Source organism: Lepisosteus platostomus, chromosome 5 (assembly GCF_059453375.1).
Source record: "Lepisosteus platostomus isolate fLepPlt1 chromosome 5, fLepPlt1.hap1, whole genome shotgun sequence".
NCBI classification, from domain to species: Eukaryota; Metazoa; Chordata; class Actinopteri; order Semionotiformes; family Lepisosteidae; genus Lepisosteus; species Lepisosteus platostomus.
The window spans coordinates 25,887,633-25,901,728 of record NC_142615.1 but is presented as its reverse complement, the minus strand read 5'-3'; the positions used below and the strand labels follow the sequence as shown (position 1 = coordinate 25,901,728).

Here is a 14,096-nt window from a genome sequence, read left to right as displayed (position 1 = left end):
CTCCTTTTGAATCTGTCTCATTCATCAATGGAAATAGTATCCATTAGAATATGATACATGTTCACCTTCAACCCCGCAGCTGCCAGACCTGCTTGTTTTGGGACTATTTGCAATGAGTATCACATTAGTAGGTATGTGTCCTTAAAAATGTAAGGGACATTCAGTTATATACAAACGGGACAGAGACAAAGTAATAATCCTATTTTAACGTGTCCTGCATTTTAACTTATTGAACAGATAAATTGAAATGTTCTGATTCAGAGCCCCTGCAGTTCGTGCACCACAACAATGCTCCTGAGCCCCGCACTGAGCACACGATCAGCTGAGCTCTGACTTTGTTCAGCACGACTCTTTGTTGCGGTTGAGCTCAGAGCTGGAGATGATCTCCATATTCTACCACACTAACTAGTCCTAAACATAGTACATAGTAAACATAGTAAACATAGTAAAGCACACTCTGAATCGATCCGAATATTTGATTTCCAGGATCAATTTAGGCAACAACAGGCAACGTGGCGCTTCTCCAGCAAAGCATTTCTTAGTTTTGTGAACTACTGGTGCTTTAAACACACTGACCTATGAAACTAATCAGGATGGCCGAGTGGTCTAAGGTGGCAGACTCAAGGACTCCTGTCTTTCTGTTGCTTGGGTGTTCTGCTCTCTGAATAGAGGCGTGGGTTCAAATCCCATTCCTGACAGCTCTGTCATTTTTCCCGTCTTGTTGTGCTCGCTGACAACGACAGGAAGAGGAAAACGGAGAGAACGGTTTGTGGGCACATGGTGGGCAGGGAAATGCTTCATGAGCACTTACACATTATTAGCAGAAAGTCAAATAAGCTTTGATTTCTGCCTTAAGAACTGTTTGGCGTGGCTGTAATCGAGTAAAGATTTACGGCCAAGGTATGCATTCAAAGGTGAAACACCGAAATATAAATCCAGAAGATTTATTAAAACATATGGTTTTCCTTGCGGTTTCTCCTGTATTTAATTAAATGTGGCATGTGAAATCAACCTGTAGCCCTACAGAATGCAGAGTGACAGCTTCCCGTGAGGAACACACGTGTCTTCCCTCTGTTATGACCTTCATACACTCCTCTTTACATTAAGCACTCCTCTTAACTCTTAGCACAACATTAAAGTTTCACAGACAGAAGCAGTACGCCAGCACAACCGATATTAAAACACAGTACGATTTGCACTGACTGGAAAGTGATCAGCAGACGTTATGCTTGTTCCCTGCATAACGCTAAAGGTGGCAAAGCGCATTTGGGTTGAGAGGATGCAATACAGCTTTTGTTTCCTGCCTTGATGTCAAGCTGAAAGTATCTCTAAAAACTTTGCTTAGGTTCTCAAGAGACTGTCAAAACACAATTCCACTGATTGCTTTCCAATTCAGAAGAAAATGGGTCACAGAAGCATCTGGTAGCAGGAGGATTTAAACCCACGCCCCCAAAGACACTGGAGCTTTAATCCAGGCACCTTAGACCGCGTGGCCACATTACTTCCTAAACCTCTCTCTATGTCTCATTACTTGTTCGTAGAAAGCCAGGTGGCTTTCTGAAAACTCTACTGTCCAGGCAAATGTACATGCTGATCTACGGGGCTCTTTTCTACACTGAGCTGCTCATTTGAAATCCAGAAGGCAACACAGACGCGCTCCTATACCAAGAGTCAAGCCTAGACCGCCTGGGTGAAAAACCAGGAAACCTAAGCACTAAACCATACTAACAGAGTTTGAAAAGGAGCTCTGTAATATTCACAAATACTAAGACAAGGTATAAATACTCCATAGGTTTAAGATTCAGGAATATGAATTGGAGTTTACAATTGGAGTTTTTATGTTTCGTATGATTTAGCGACTTTTTTACAATGTGTAAAAAAAACAACACACCTAAATGACAAAGCCACAGAGAAAAACAAATTGTGTTTTAAGTAATTTTAAAGGCTCGAGATAACATTGCACTATAAACGCAAATGTTTGTCTTCTTTGTGGCGCTTACTTTTTGTTGCTTTAATGAATTTCATATAGTTTATTTCTGACATAAGACATAACAAGCTTGTGTATTTATGACAAAAAAGCAGGGCAACAATTTCCATCGACCTTTAACTTGAAATTGTTAAAAAGTAAGTTAAATGCACATTTAACTTAATAAATATATTTTCTCATATAATTGTGTGTTTTTTGTCTAAAACTCCTTCATGAATGGTTTAACAGACACTTTGCATAATTAAAAAAAATATATATTTACGAATTATAACGTTTTATACAATAAAGTTTTATTGTGAACATTAACCCTGTTTATCGATATCACCAGTACAGTTCTGGATTTTATTCTGCCTTCCTATGCACATATGAATTTTCTTTCACACAACAGCTCGCATGTGTGGTACTGTAGCTGATAAGCACCAGGGAGAAAAAGAATGTTGTTGGGTTTTAAATGATAAACCATTTGCATGTATACAATGCGTTGTCGCAGACACTGGGACATCCTCTGTTTAAACACCTGTCGTTTTCTCTAATATTGGCTCCTGTGTTTCGATCCATTTGTGAGAGGAGAAGACACTGAAAAAGTCACGTGAAAGTGGATTTTGCACCTGTGCCAGTGCTGTAGTGGTATCATACAGACACCCATACAAATCCATCACATGCTGGAAGCTCTGGAAGGCAACGTAAAATATTGCTCTGTCCGTTGGTGGATTAGGTATGCACGTTTTTTTCAATGTAAAATGCAATGTACAAAAATCAAATTTGATTCAAAATCGATTAATGTAAAAACCGATAAAGATAATGTTTTTATCTAGTTTTATCTATATCTAGTTTTTCAAAGGTCTATTTAAAAAAAATGTTTATCGCGATTGTGAAAGTTAGAGAAGGTGTACCAGCGCGTGCCTACATATCGCCAGCTTCAGTCTCGCCTGTAGCTGCGAGAAGGTTAAAAGCACACAAGTGATCTGTCTTTCATCAAACTAATTGCTGGATTAGTAGGAGGCAGAGCACAATCCAGCAGTTGTAGACGGTGCTCGGGGAAGAGCTAATTCTGTTTTCAGCACAGGAAGCAAGAATAAGCTCAGTCCGGCTCCCAGCAGAATCCATTCTTGTTTGGATACTGACAGACTGGGCGTCTGAGGCTCTTTGGATCGCAACGTGAAAAAAATAAATAAAAAAAAACAATTGCTCACATCGTGTGACTTCCACGAGAGGAAGGGAATATATCACTTAAAAAAATCAGAACTGAATATTTGGCCTCATACTTATAAAATTATTAAAATAATAATTAAAATATCAGATTGTGTTTCTGCAACATTTCGTGCACAGTACGCTGTATTTAACAATAAAACAAGAGTCGCAACGAGGCCTTTCCACGCAATCTGGGGTATTTTCCCCTTTTATATTTTTGCCACTTTATATCGAACCTGTTATACTCCCAAAAGTGCAGAGTAGCTTGTAAATAAAAATGTACAATTCACCGCTGGTATAAACAGATTGTGTGTATATAAACAGAAAGTGTGCCGGGGTTACCTTTGTAAGCATTTGTTTAAAAACACAAAAACTACAAACTTAATAATATAACGATACAAAATCAATACCAAATCATAAAGCCAATTAAGTACTTATCCTTTGAATCAAGCATTCTGTTGGGGTGGCATTCTAATAACTGTTGGGGTGGCCCAACCAGTTATTAGATTTAGGGGGCAAACACTTTTTCACACAGGGCCATATAGGTTTGGATTTTTTTTCCCTTAATAATAAAAACCTTCATTTAAAAATTGCATTTTGTGTTTACTTGTGTTATCTTTGTCTAATATTTCAATTTGTTTGATGATCTGAAACATTTCAGTGTGACAAACATGCAAAAAAATAAGAAATCAGGAACTTTTTCACACCACTGTATCTACAAAAAAAAACAAGACATTTGTATATACTTTTGAATTACAAAGCAGACAGAGTAGTCCCTGAATTCAAAGATCAGATCTTGGCCAAAACAAGACAATCAGACAGTAGCTGAATTCGGAACAAGAGCTTCTGCTTCGTGGTTTATTGAGCTTTGGATCACCGTCTGAGTGAAAATGATTTGCTATTTTAACTCTTTCGTTAAAGTATACAAAAAGCACCTTCCTTCAAGCCGGATACGAACTAGTGACATAAGAATTCGCAACTGTTCCTACTACAATCCTCCACTCCACCACCTGAGCTATTAGGCACTTCTCTCTGGCACATACTGCCGAATATAGTGAAATGTTTTAGGTGATTTAGATCACAGTTCCACATCAAGTTTTTAACTTGTTTCCTTAGTCTTGTTTACCTTGAATTTAAGCCACAAATCAGGTTTCTACAGTATGAACTTCCGGAGATATTACAAAATGTTTGATGGGGCATCAATCATTCCAGGCAGATATTGACACCTTTTTTTCTCGAGGGATCATATTAAACATTTCATTAGGATCGAGAGGAGGATCACCATGAGACACAAAACTGTTTCTTTTTGTCTTTATTAGAAAGTAGCGTTTGTGCTATATTAATAATATTTTCGTTGAAATATAGAAGTTGTAATTTTTAAAACTTATATTTGAATCGAAATGTGGTTTTGAGTTCATGTAATTAGTTTGTTTGTCATTACAATATATATATATATTGCCGTGTTACCAGAATTTGTAGCTTTAATACTTGTGTTTTTTTATGATGATTAGCCATTTGCTTATTACAATATTGTATATAATGTATAATTTGAACTACATATTTTTCATGTGTGAATAATTGTATATTTTAAGAATAAATTTCTAAAACAAATCATTGGCTTTATTTACTAGTTTCTACACCTATAAAATCTATCTTTGATGTTTCTTTGGTGTCTGTGAGCGTGTGTCTATGAGTATGCTTAGTGTCTTTTTGTTTCTGTGAATGCATGACTGAGAATGTGTATGGTTTGTTTCCATGAGTGTGTGGTGTCTGTTAGTGTGTAGTTTTATATTTGTAAGTGTATGTGTGGGCATGTCTGTCAGTGTGTGTAGTGTCTATGTGAGTATTAATGATGATAGCATTACTGATAGTTTTAGTTTTATCATCATGTTAGTTTTCATGAGAGTATTACTGTTATTATAAGTATTATTAGTCTAGTAGTAGTTTTTGTCAGTGTTAGTAACAATGATAGTGTAAGTTTTGGTGATAGTGTTACTGTTGTAATATTAGCAGTATCTGCATTAGTGTTAGTTATAGTGTACCTGTACCCAAGAGTGTATGCGGTGTCTATTTGCATATATAGTATCTATTTGTGTATCTGTGAGTCTGTGAGTGTACATATGTGAGTGTGTGAGTGTCTTATTGTGTGTATAAATGTGTGATGTGTCTGTGAGTGTAAATGTGTGTGAGAATGTAGGTGTTTATCTATCAGTGTGTGTGTAGGTGGGCTTGGGTTCCACTGGTGTGTCTGACAGAAGTGACCCATCACCAGGTGTTGAGTTCCAGAGCCACTTGCAAATAAAAACACTTTCTAGAGTCCTGCCCAATGTCCAGAGAGCTGTGTCCTCTGTTTTTATCAGTATTAGTAATAATGACAGAAGTAATTACCACGCAAATGATTAACCAAAACAGACATCAGAAAATATCGCCTTTGCAATGATGTCACTCCTATTCTTCATGAATTTTCTTTAATGACAGGACATTTCTGTGTCTGAGTGCCTGCTGCGAATAGTGTGACAAGCAATTTCTTTCCAATATTTTCTAGTTCAGTTATTTATCGCATATGAAATATTATTCTCAAAAAGAATATTTTACCTGCAAAGTCACAGTGAAACTACTACGGCGAATGAACTTTTTATGGGTGGAAAACATTCAAAAGACTTAATGCTCCAGGGAAGGCTTGAACACAAAACCTCATTATAACTCCACTGTGTACAGCTACATGCATACCACACACTAACCATCTGTGCCACTGGACCTCTGTAAGGCAGGCTCCTACACCGATTGTAAAACTGGCACAAATGTAGGGCGAACTATGGGGTTTTGGCTGTGGATACATCTCCACATGGGGGAAAGGGACAGTAAAATAGTAAGGTAAATAAAAGATACTGAAATATACAGTATGTGCTCACTGTAATGTAGGAAGAGGTGGTCAACAAGCAAAACAGCTTTGCGGATAATCTGAAGGGGACATTGTTTTGGGTCAATTAGCCCACGGATTTCACTTCATGTGCCTTAAGCTGTGCAATTTGTATGATTGTTGAATGAGATTGGTTTCTTCACAAGCCTGGTCAATTGCCAGTGGAGAGCTTCACGATGCACACCTTCATGAAGACTCTTTCTTCATGAAGACTTTAAGATTTCATTGTCAAGTCGCCTCCTTTGCATACAATAGTAGCACTAACACTTAGAGAAAGGATAAGAAGTGGCTTTTATCAAGTGATTGCAGGTTGTTTGACTGAGGATCCTTGTGTGCTGAACTGGCCTCTGGAGAAGTGTAGTGCAGTAAAAGAGATTTGTGTCACTCAAGACTGTAAAGGAACAGAACAATACAATTACAATACTTTTATGAGAGTAAATAATACTGGTGCATCACAGTTCTTATAATGGTGAAAATAGGAGCACCTTCTCTACATTTTTGACTGAAGTATTTAAACGGCAAGAAATACTATCACTATGCAATTAATTAATGCAGTTGAGCTCCTCTAAATGTTCTAGTCTGATGAAACAATGTATAGAATTAGGTGACAATATCGGAATTAATTCAAATGCACAAGATTAATTTTCAGCTGCAAAAATACGCTTGAAAATATTTTACAAGAAAGAAACCTTACATTCACCTAAATCAACATTCACCCTCTACATTAGCAGAGAACAGTAGGACAGTTAGTTAGTTTCACTGAGGCTGATCTTTTCGGACTTCAATGAGTCTTCCGACTTGTCGTAGCTGTTGAAAAAGCACCTGTTGAATCTCAACCAAGATTTCCTGAGAGATCATTCACGGAGCGAGTCCTCCCTCTGGACTTCGCACTGAGCTGAAAGCTGCGCGAATTCCTCACTGTATGTCCTGTACTGTTACATCCGTTCTTGTGTACGTGTTATCTTGTGTTATCTACGTGTAGAAATGTGACAAGAACACATCGAACTTTTTCCATATGTGAAGGAAAATGCTAAAGAGCCTGAAAACTTTGAACATTTAAGTTTGCGTGCTTTATATACTGTATATTCTTTACTTTACTTTACATACTTGGGGCGGAGCAGTGGCTCTGTGGCTAAGGATCTGTGCCTGTGGCTGGAAGGTTGGTTGTTCAAATCCCTCTGCTGGCAGAGGAATCTTACTCAATTGGGCTCCTGAGCAAGTCCCTTAACCCCAACTGCTCCAGGGCACCATACAATGGCAGATCCTGTGGTCTGACCCCAGTCTCTCTCCTTATCTGTGTCTCATGGAGAGCAAGCTGGGGTATGCAAAAAGATCATTTCTAATGCAATAAATTGTAAGGGGTTAATAAAGTGATGTTATTATTATTCCTTACAGCAGAGCAAGCAAATTGTTACAAAAAACACCAGCTAATGTCCACCAGTTGAATTAACATTAATATACTGTAAGGTGCTGTTACTTGGGAGTGTTAATCCACAGATAAATTAAACAAATGGCATTTATAGCTCTAAAGAGGTTAACATAGATGTCTGTAACAGATCTTTTCAGTTCATTGCTGTTCCTCTGACTTGGTGAGCCTGTGGAATTTTAAAAGCATTTTGCTTGCCTCTCATGTGGTCTGTGTACAAGTCCATTAAGAGCCGCACTATCACTGTCGTGTGTGGTCCTACACAACTACACAGCTATCTACTGGAGTCGTCTTCTGTCCGTTGCAGTTGAGAACAGATTTAATATGGAGCTGCGCAGAAATTTCTGCTGCAAATATCGCTGTAGAACTAGCCCGTGCACAACAACGAAGAGAAAAAGAAATACCACAGGGTTGCCCAAAAGAGGGAAAAATAGATATCAATTGTTCAAACAATTACAACACTCTTCCTCTTACAGTGGTCTCATGTTATTTTTCTTGCCATAAGAACAGTGGGATTGTTCAACTGTATTGTTCCCCAAATGGTTGAATAATAATAATAATGATAATAATACTGGTGGTAGCTGATGGTTCTTGTCCGTGGCCGAGTGACCTGTGCGAATAAAGTATGTTGATTTATTCTCCACAAGGCATCACTTTAGCAATTCAAAGAGCGTGGGTTTTAACCCATTCAGTGCTTATTTCAACTAATGCCATGTTCCTTTTTCTAGGTCTTCAAATAGTTTACAATGTAGAGGTATCTTTAGTAATAAGAAAAAGATGCACCTCGGAGATCCATCTCACAAAAGCAAAGACTTCTTAAAGTGCACTTATGAGCTGTAGAACCTGAAGGAGTTCTCTCTCCTAGATATTAAACATGCAGATAATGAAATCAGTGATTTATGATTTCTGCAACCTTCCAATAAATACATCTAAGACATGTAACAAGCCCATTGTGCAGCTCCAGTGGCACAGTTGGTCAGTGCATTGTACTTATGTCACAGTACGTAGTGAAGTCATGCTGAGGTTGTGAGTTCAAGCCTGCAGTGGTTTTGCCTGTGATTTCAGCTGCAGAAACTTTTTGTTGGATTTAGGTTGGTTCTTCTGTTACTTTTCCGCTCGATGGAGCTGTATTAATGCAGGCACACCTGCTTCCTCTGCATTTTATTTTATCGCTGCTCACAAACCAACATACTGCAGACACCTCTGATACTGTCACTGCTTGTGGGCCACGTGTTCCTGCTGTCAGCCTGCTATACCATGCTCATGCACGTCTAGAAACATTACTGCTCTAGTACAAGAGCGAAAGACTAAACGGAATCGCACCCACTTTGAAAAAATCACGTTTGACAAACCATAGGATGACAAGAATGGGATTCTTTGGTTGTTTGAGTACATAAATCAAAGACACTGTGTTCAGCATATTCACATCAGGCACTCGGACAGAGATAAACCCAGAGAAATTCTTCTCACATTTTAATCTGTAACTGCAGGATTCAACAAATTGTTAATTATCTCAACTTCACTTACAATTTTTAAACAATTTACAAAGCCCACAGTGGATGACATTTGGTTCCGGCACACATCAGTTGCTTGGAATATCATTGTAATATTTAATTTGCTTTCCCGTCACACCACTTTTATTAATAATGAAGTTTATCAATACACGTTTGTTTAAAACATGTCATTTATTATTGATACAGTTTCATTCTGTCTTTATTAGGAGCTGTATCACAGCTAATGCATGTAAAGCCTTAAGTATGTGATAGTGAGAGTTCAGTTATCCCAGGGTGTGATGCGAACTGCAATTTAGTAAATACATATTTTAATAGAGTGTAAATCTTCAAAGTGTTCTGTCACTTCAAAAGCAAATTACAGGAGCAGGGATTGAACCCACATAGACATTTGCTTATTGAGCTTAAGTCCAACACCTTAGCCACTCAGCCATCCCTAAAAACAATTCCAGCTCTCTGTTACACAGTTCATTGAATATATTTGTTCATTGAATATATTAATTTAATATATTTGTTATATTTGTGAATGGAATGGGACTGTACACTGGTGGTTCCCAGGGGAAAACAGGGTTATTGAGCCATTGGGTATTCTGAGAATAAATTGGGTGGGTGAATGTAACCGTGTGGTAAAGTAAAACAGTCTTCTTAGATGAAGCCCTACAGATGCAGCCCCTGAAAGTGTATAAGACTTAAAATTTATAGTACTGCTGACACACATGGAGCCTCTGCATCAGACCGAAATAGCAATGTGATCGCTTAATTGTGCTGAGGATCTCCTCATGAATCTGTCTCATTCATCAGTGGAAATAGAAGCCATCACTGTAAACTTGGACGTGATGTTCCACAGTGTGCCTTTCCTCTTGTTGTATTCAAGAGTACTCACTGTGTGAGCTCCTCACTGCGTTTCCTTTTCTTTTCCTGTGATTTTCTACGTGGAGTGTGGTGACAAAATAGTCTTGAACATTTTCGGTTTGTGAAAGGAAACACTAAAGAAAATACAAGTGATTAACTTTTAAAATATCGACAGTACAGCTAGAAGAGTGGAAGATAAAATACGATTTATAATTAAATTCACAATACACTTAAGGAAAACACAAACGCCCGAACAGGGACTTGAACCCTGGACCCTCAGATTAAAAGTCTGATGCTCTACCGACTGAGCTATCCAGGCTCTGGACGGTGAATGATACTGTCGTGATCCTCGCAAGTCACATGTCTCTTCTTGTGCCGAAGCGCAGTCATACAGTACCTGACCCGTCTGGAATATCTACTGACAGACTTTATCCAGAAGCAACGGCACCACTCCCAGTAGAATGAGTGAGAAATACAGCATGACATGGGGAGGTAAGGGGCTCCCACAATTCATCTTTCCTCACATTACTGATTTTTTCAATAGCATTTTGACCTTTTTTCACATTCAGATTTTTTCGCATTTAATAAGATCTTTTAATCAACAACATTAAGAACGAAAACAAATGGAACATTTTTTGGAACAACAATTAAAAAAACTTTCAATGCCTTAGTTCTATAAGTGTGCACACTTTTGTTAAAATTCAATAAATAGTGTAAGAAAACCGGCTCAGGGACGCCAAATATGTAATCATAGTGGCTCTCTGAAGGCACCAGTTCTGTAGGGTTTGGGCATTTACTGAGACAATTATTAATTGTAGCAGTAAATCACAAAGTTGATTCTTTTGATGGCTTTAGAATCCAACCATGCGACATAACTCAAACAACGCACACACACAGGTACTAATACACGAGGATACATTTATTAATACATAGAATATGCATATAAACCTAACAGATCTTATCGAGAGGGTTATCAGAATACAAAAGGTATATTCGGTCAGTTACAAAGAGTTACACATATCAAGAGGACATACGTTCAGTATATCATTCATTAAGACCGTTTCATAAATGAACTTGGTTATAACTTCTACATTAGATACTCAAAACAAGTACATAACTCTTAGGAATTAAATTGATATCAACTGGTTGGGATAACAATTGAATTCTCGAGCAGTAATGCAATGAAGTTGAATACTCATCCAATCTCTGGGGATTCAGATCTCCTGCGGACTCAAAGAAACAGTTGGAGGCTGTTGCTGTCCAATCAGCGCTCTCTGGCTGCGTGCCAGGCTGTGCTGTGCAGCTTGTGACGGTGCGCTGCTGATGCTCATTGTTGGTTTTAACTAGCAAAGTTGTGCACAGGAGAAAAGATGACTGTGGGTCCCAGCAAGTCAGGAAGAGGACCGGTTCGTTCCTGATGAAGAGCTAGTTCTGAATAGTGATTCAGCTGTCCACAGGTCCAACCTGTCCACGAGGCCTGCTGCTGGTAACTCTCTGGCAACCTCCACTCTAGACTCTTAGAACAAAGGAAAGTTCTGGCACTCGGAAACACTGGCCGTTCCGTGGTTGTCCGGGCTAAGTCTCAGGATGGTCAGGAGGCACGCTGCGAGAATGTCCTGCCCTTGGGAGCCTTCTGCTCCTGGGCCGTCTTGCCCTGGAATTCTCCTTTGAATTCCCTTTAGAACAGTCCACTGAATTCTCCTGAATCCCTTCTGAATCTCACCGAATCTTCCAGGCTCTCTGTGTTGCCTGTTTTTACCTGGAGGAACTTCAGCTCATTGATTGGCTGAAAGTTCCATGGGCATCAGAGTCCCACGTGGGTTACTCGGCCCTACCAGTCCCTGATTGGTTGATCAAGGTGAGATATGAGTCACTTACCCCTGACACTTAGTAATGCAGTCCAGATGTCCATCTGGCACTCCCTAGACAGATAGGCGCCAATGGATGACCATTGATCATGACAGCCAGGCTTAGCTAAGTGCATCCCCCTTTGGGAGCTGTCCTTATCAAACCTTAAATCAGCTTGCATGAATAGTTTCTCTGTGGCTGCACCACAGAGATGAACAGAGAAATGGGGCCTCATTTGGGAAGCTCAGAAACACTTAATTCTGCCTTATTATTAAGCCTCGCCGCTACAATAGTCTATCAGCAGCAAGAAATTATTCCGAAAGTAAGATTTTTTTATATTATAAACTGTAAGACACGAAGAGAGTTTACAGGTCGTATCCTTTGCTTTGTCTTTTAAATTAAGCGTTCGGGATTCAAACCTGTGTTCGGACTGTTGTGTTTCTTGAATTTCTTGTAATCATCAAATGTCGTTGTTTGGTCCATCAGTTTTTTTCTCAGTTGTACAATGGAATTCGCGTAGTTTTCAGCTCAGTGTGGAGTCCAGAGGGAGGACTCGCTCACTGAATGATCTCTCAAGAAATCCCGGGTGAGATTAAAAAGGTGTCTTCTTCAACAGCCACGACACGTCTGAAGACCTCTGGATTTCCTGAATATGACATAAAATTAGTTCAAATCATTTGGTAGTTAACAGAACTAAATGCTTTAGAGGTACATTTAAAACAGCAGAGCAACACCGTAGCACTTCGAGTGTGCCTGAGTTTAATTGTGTGAACTTGGCTCTCTATGAACATGAGCAAAGAGTTCACATTCAACAGAAGATTGCAATGTGAGCACAGAAATATAAAGCACCTGGAGATGCCGGGACCTCATACATGCAAAGCATGTGCTCTACCACTGAGGTATATCCCCAACAGACTTATTAACAGAACTGAGATGTGCTGATGCTCTCTGAACACAATCCACCACTAACGAAGGATGCCTGCAGTTTCCCACTTTTGTGTTTCCTCTACTACAGAGTAAATTCATAGGAATGAAGAAATAAGGAAGGAAAAATAACCGCATCGAAGCTTCCAGAGATTGGTTAAAATGAATCTGTTATTTTTATATCCAGTCACACGGGCGACGATGATTGATTTATCGACGGGGAGTGCTTTTTTACCTCCTCACTCGACTACCTTGATTAAACTACGCATAGAACAACAGCAGTACAGATGATTTTCATGGACCGACTTGTTTTGTACAACTCGAGTGATAAAGTCCTGTCTGCAAATATTGTAGAAGAACGAAAAAGGGCGAAACAACGCTCCAACCACAGGAATGGTAACAGGAAGGATCATGTTATTTAATATGTCCTTTGGAGATGCCTTGTCAACGCACACAGGCGTTAGAGCTGGATAAATAATTGATAGTGGTGTTTGTAAACAATCATGAAACATGTTATTTCTAAACCAGGAAGAAAGGAGCAGACTTAAACTTTAAGAGACAGAAACAACACCTTATCACAGCTAACATTAATTAAAATGACATCACAATAAAAGAACGGAGCCTTGAGTGAATCAAATTAGTTTTCATTGGACGTCTGTCTCTTCATAACTTTGTAGGTGAGAGGGAGGATTGCGGAAATGTGCCGGTGTTTCTCAGAAGTGAGTTGGTGGTATAGGTGCCTTCTAAATAATTGAGCCGGGTTTGAATCCCGGTAAGTGCATCCCCAAATCTTTTCAAGAAAATCTGTGATCCCGTAACATATCTTTTGAAACTAGCATTCAAGGTAGGATACGTGTTCTTAAATACCAAAAAACTCTATAAGGAAAAAGCAGATCTCTGTACACAAGACAGCAGTGCGATCTTAGAATTCCTGTGTTGTTGACGGATTCAGACTCCTTCTCAGAGGTCTTTGCTCACCAAATAACTTTGCAGCTGAGGAAGAGCACCCCGGAAAATACCAAACACAACCAGCGAGCGTGTTGGTTGCTCTTGCTCTTAATGCAAGGAGCTGTTTTTTTTTAATCATTATTAACCAAAAACAGCAGCACAGGTAGGTCGCATTTGTGATTATGTCACTTCTCTGCTTCAGCAAGGTCAATAAAAGACTCTGAAAGTAGTAAAGCAAAACTGAACTCAAAATCATATTAGGAATTCTGAGCGAAATATCCATACAGGTAATCCAATAAGAATGTTGAAATATTTGAATATCATCTCTCTATATATTTCGCTGCTTTTTACCAGGAGTAAAACTATTGGATTGAAGGAATGCTAACCGCTGGGTTAAAATGTATAGTTGTTATTTGGAGAAATCTGTAAACTTGTGATCTTATATGTTTTAAAAGACAGCACAGGAAAAAACGACAGTGCTGATTATTT

The 14,096-nt window shown here is 38.9% G+C and overlaps 2 non-coding genes across 2 annotated transcripts; one reads left to right on the top strand and one right to left on the bottom strand.

The window, feature by feature from the left end:
- Positions 1-587: 587 nt before the first annotated feature.
- Positions 588-698, top strand: trnal-caa (transfer RNA leucine (anticodon CAA)). The gene is made up of 2 exons: positions 588-625; positions 653-698. It is a non-coding gene; the product is annotated as a tRNA-Leu (tRNA).
- Positions 699-10,133: 9,435 nt separating this feature from the next.
- trnak-uuu (transfer RNA lysine (anticodon UUU)) lies at positions 10,134-10,206 on the bottom strand. The gene has a single exon. It is a non-coding gene; the product is annotated as a tRNA-Lys (tRNA).
- Positions 10,207-14,096: the final 3,890 nt, after the last annotated feature.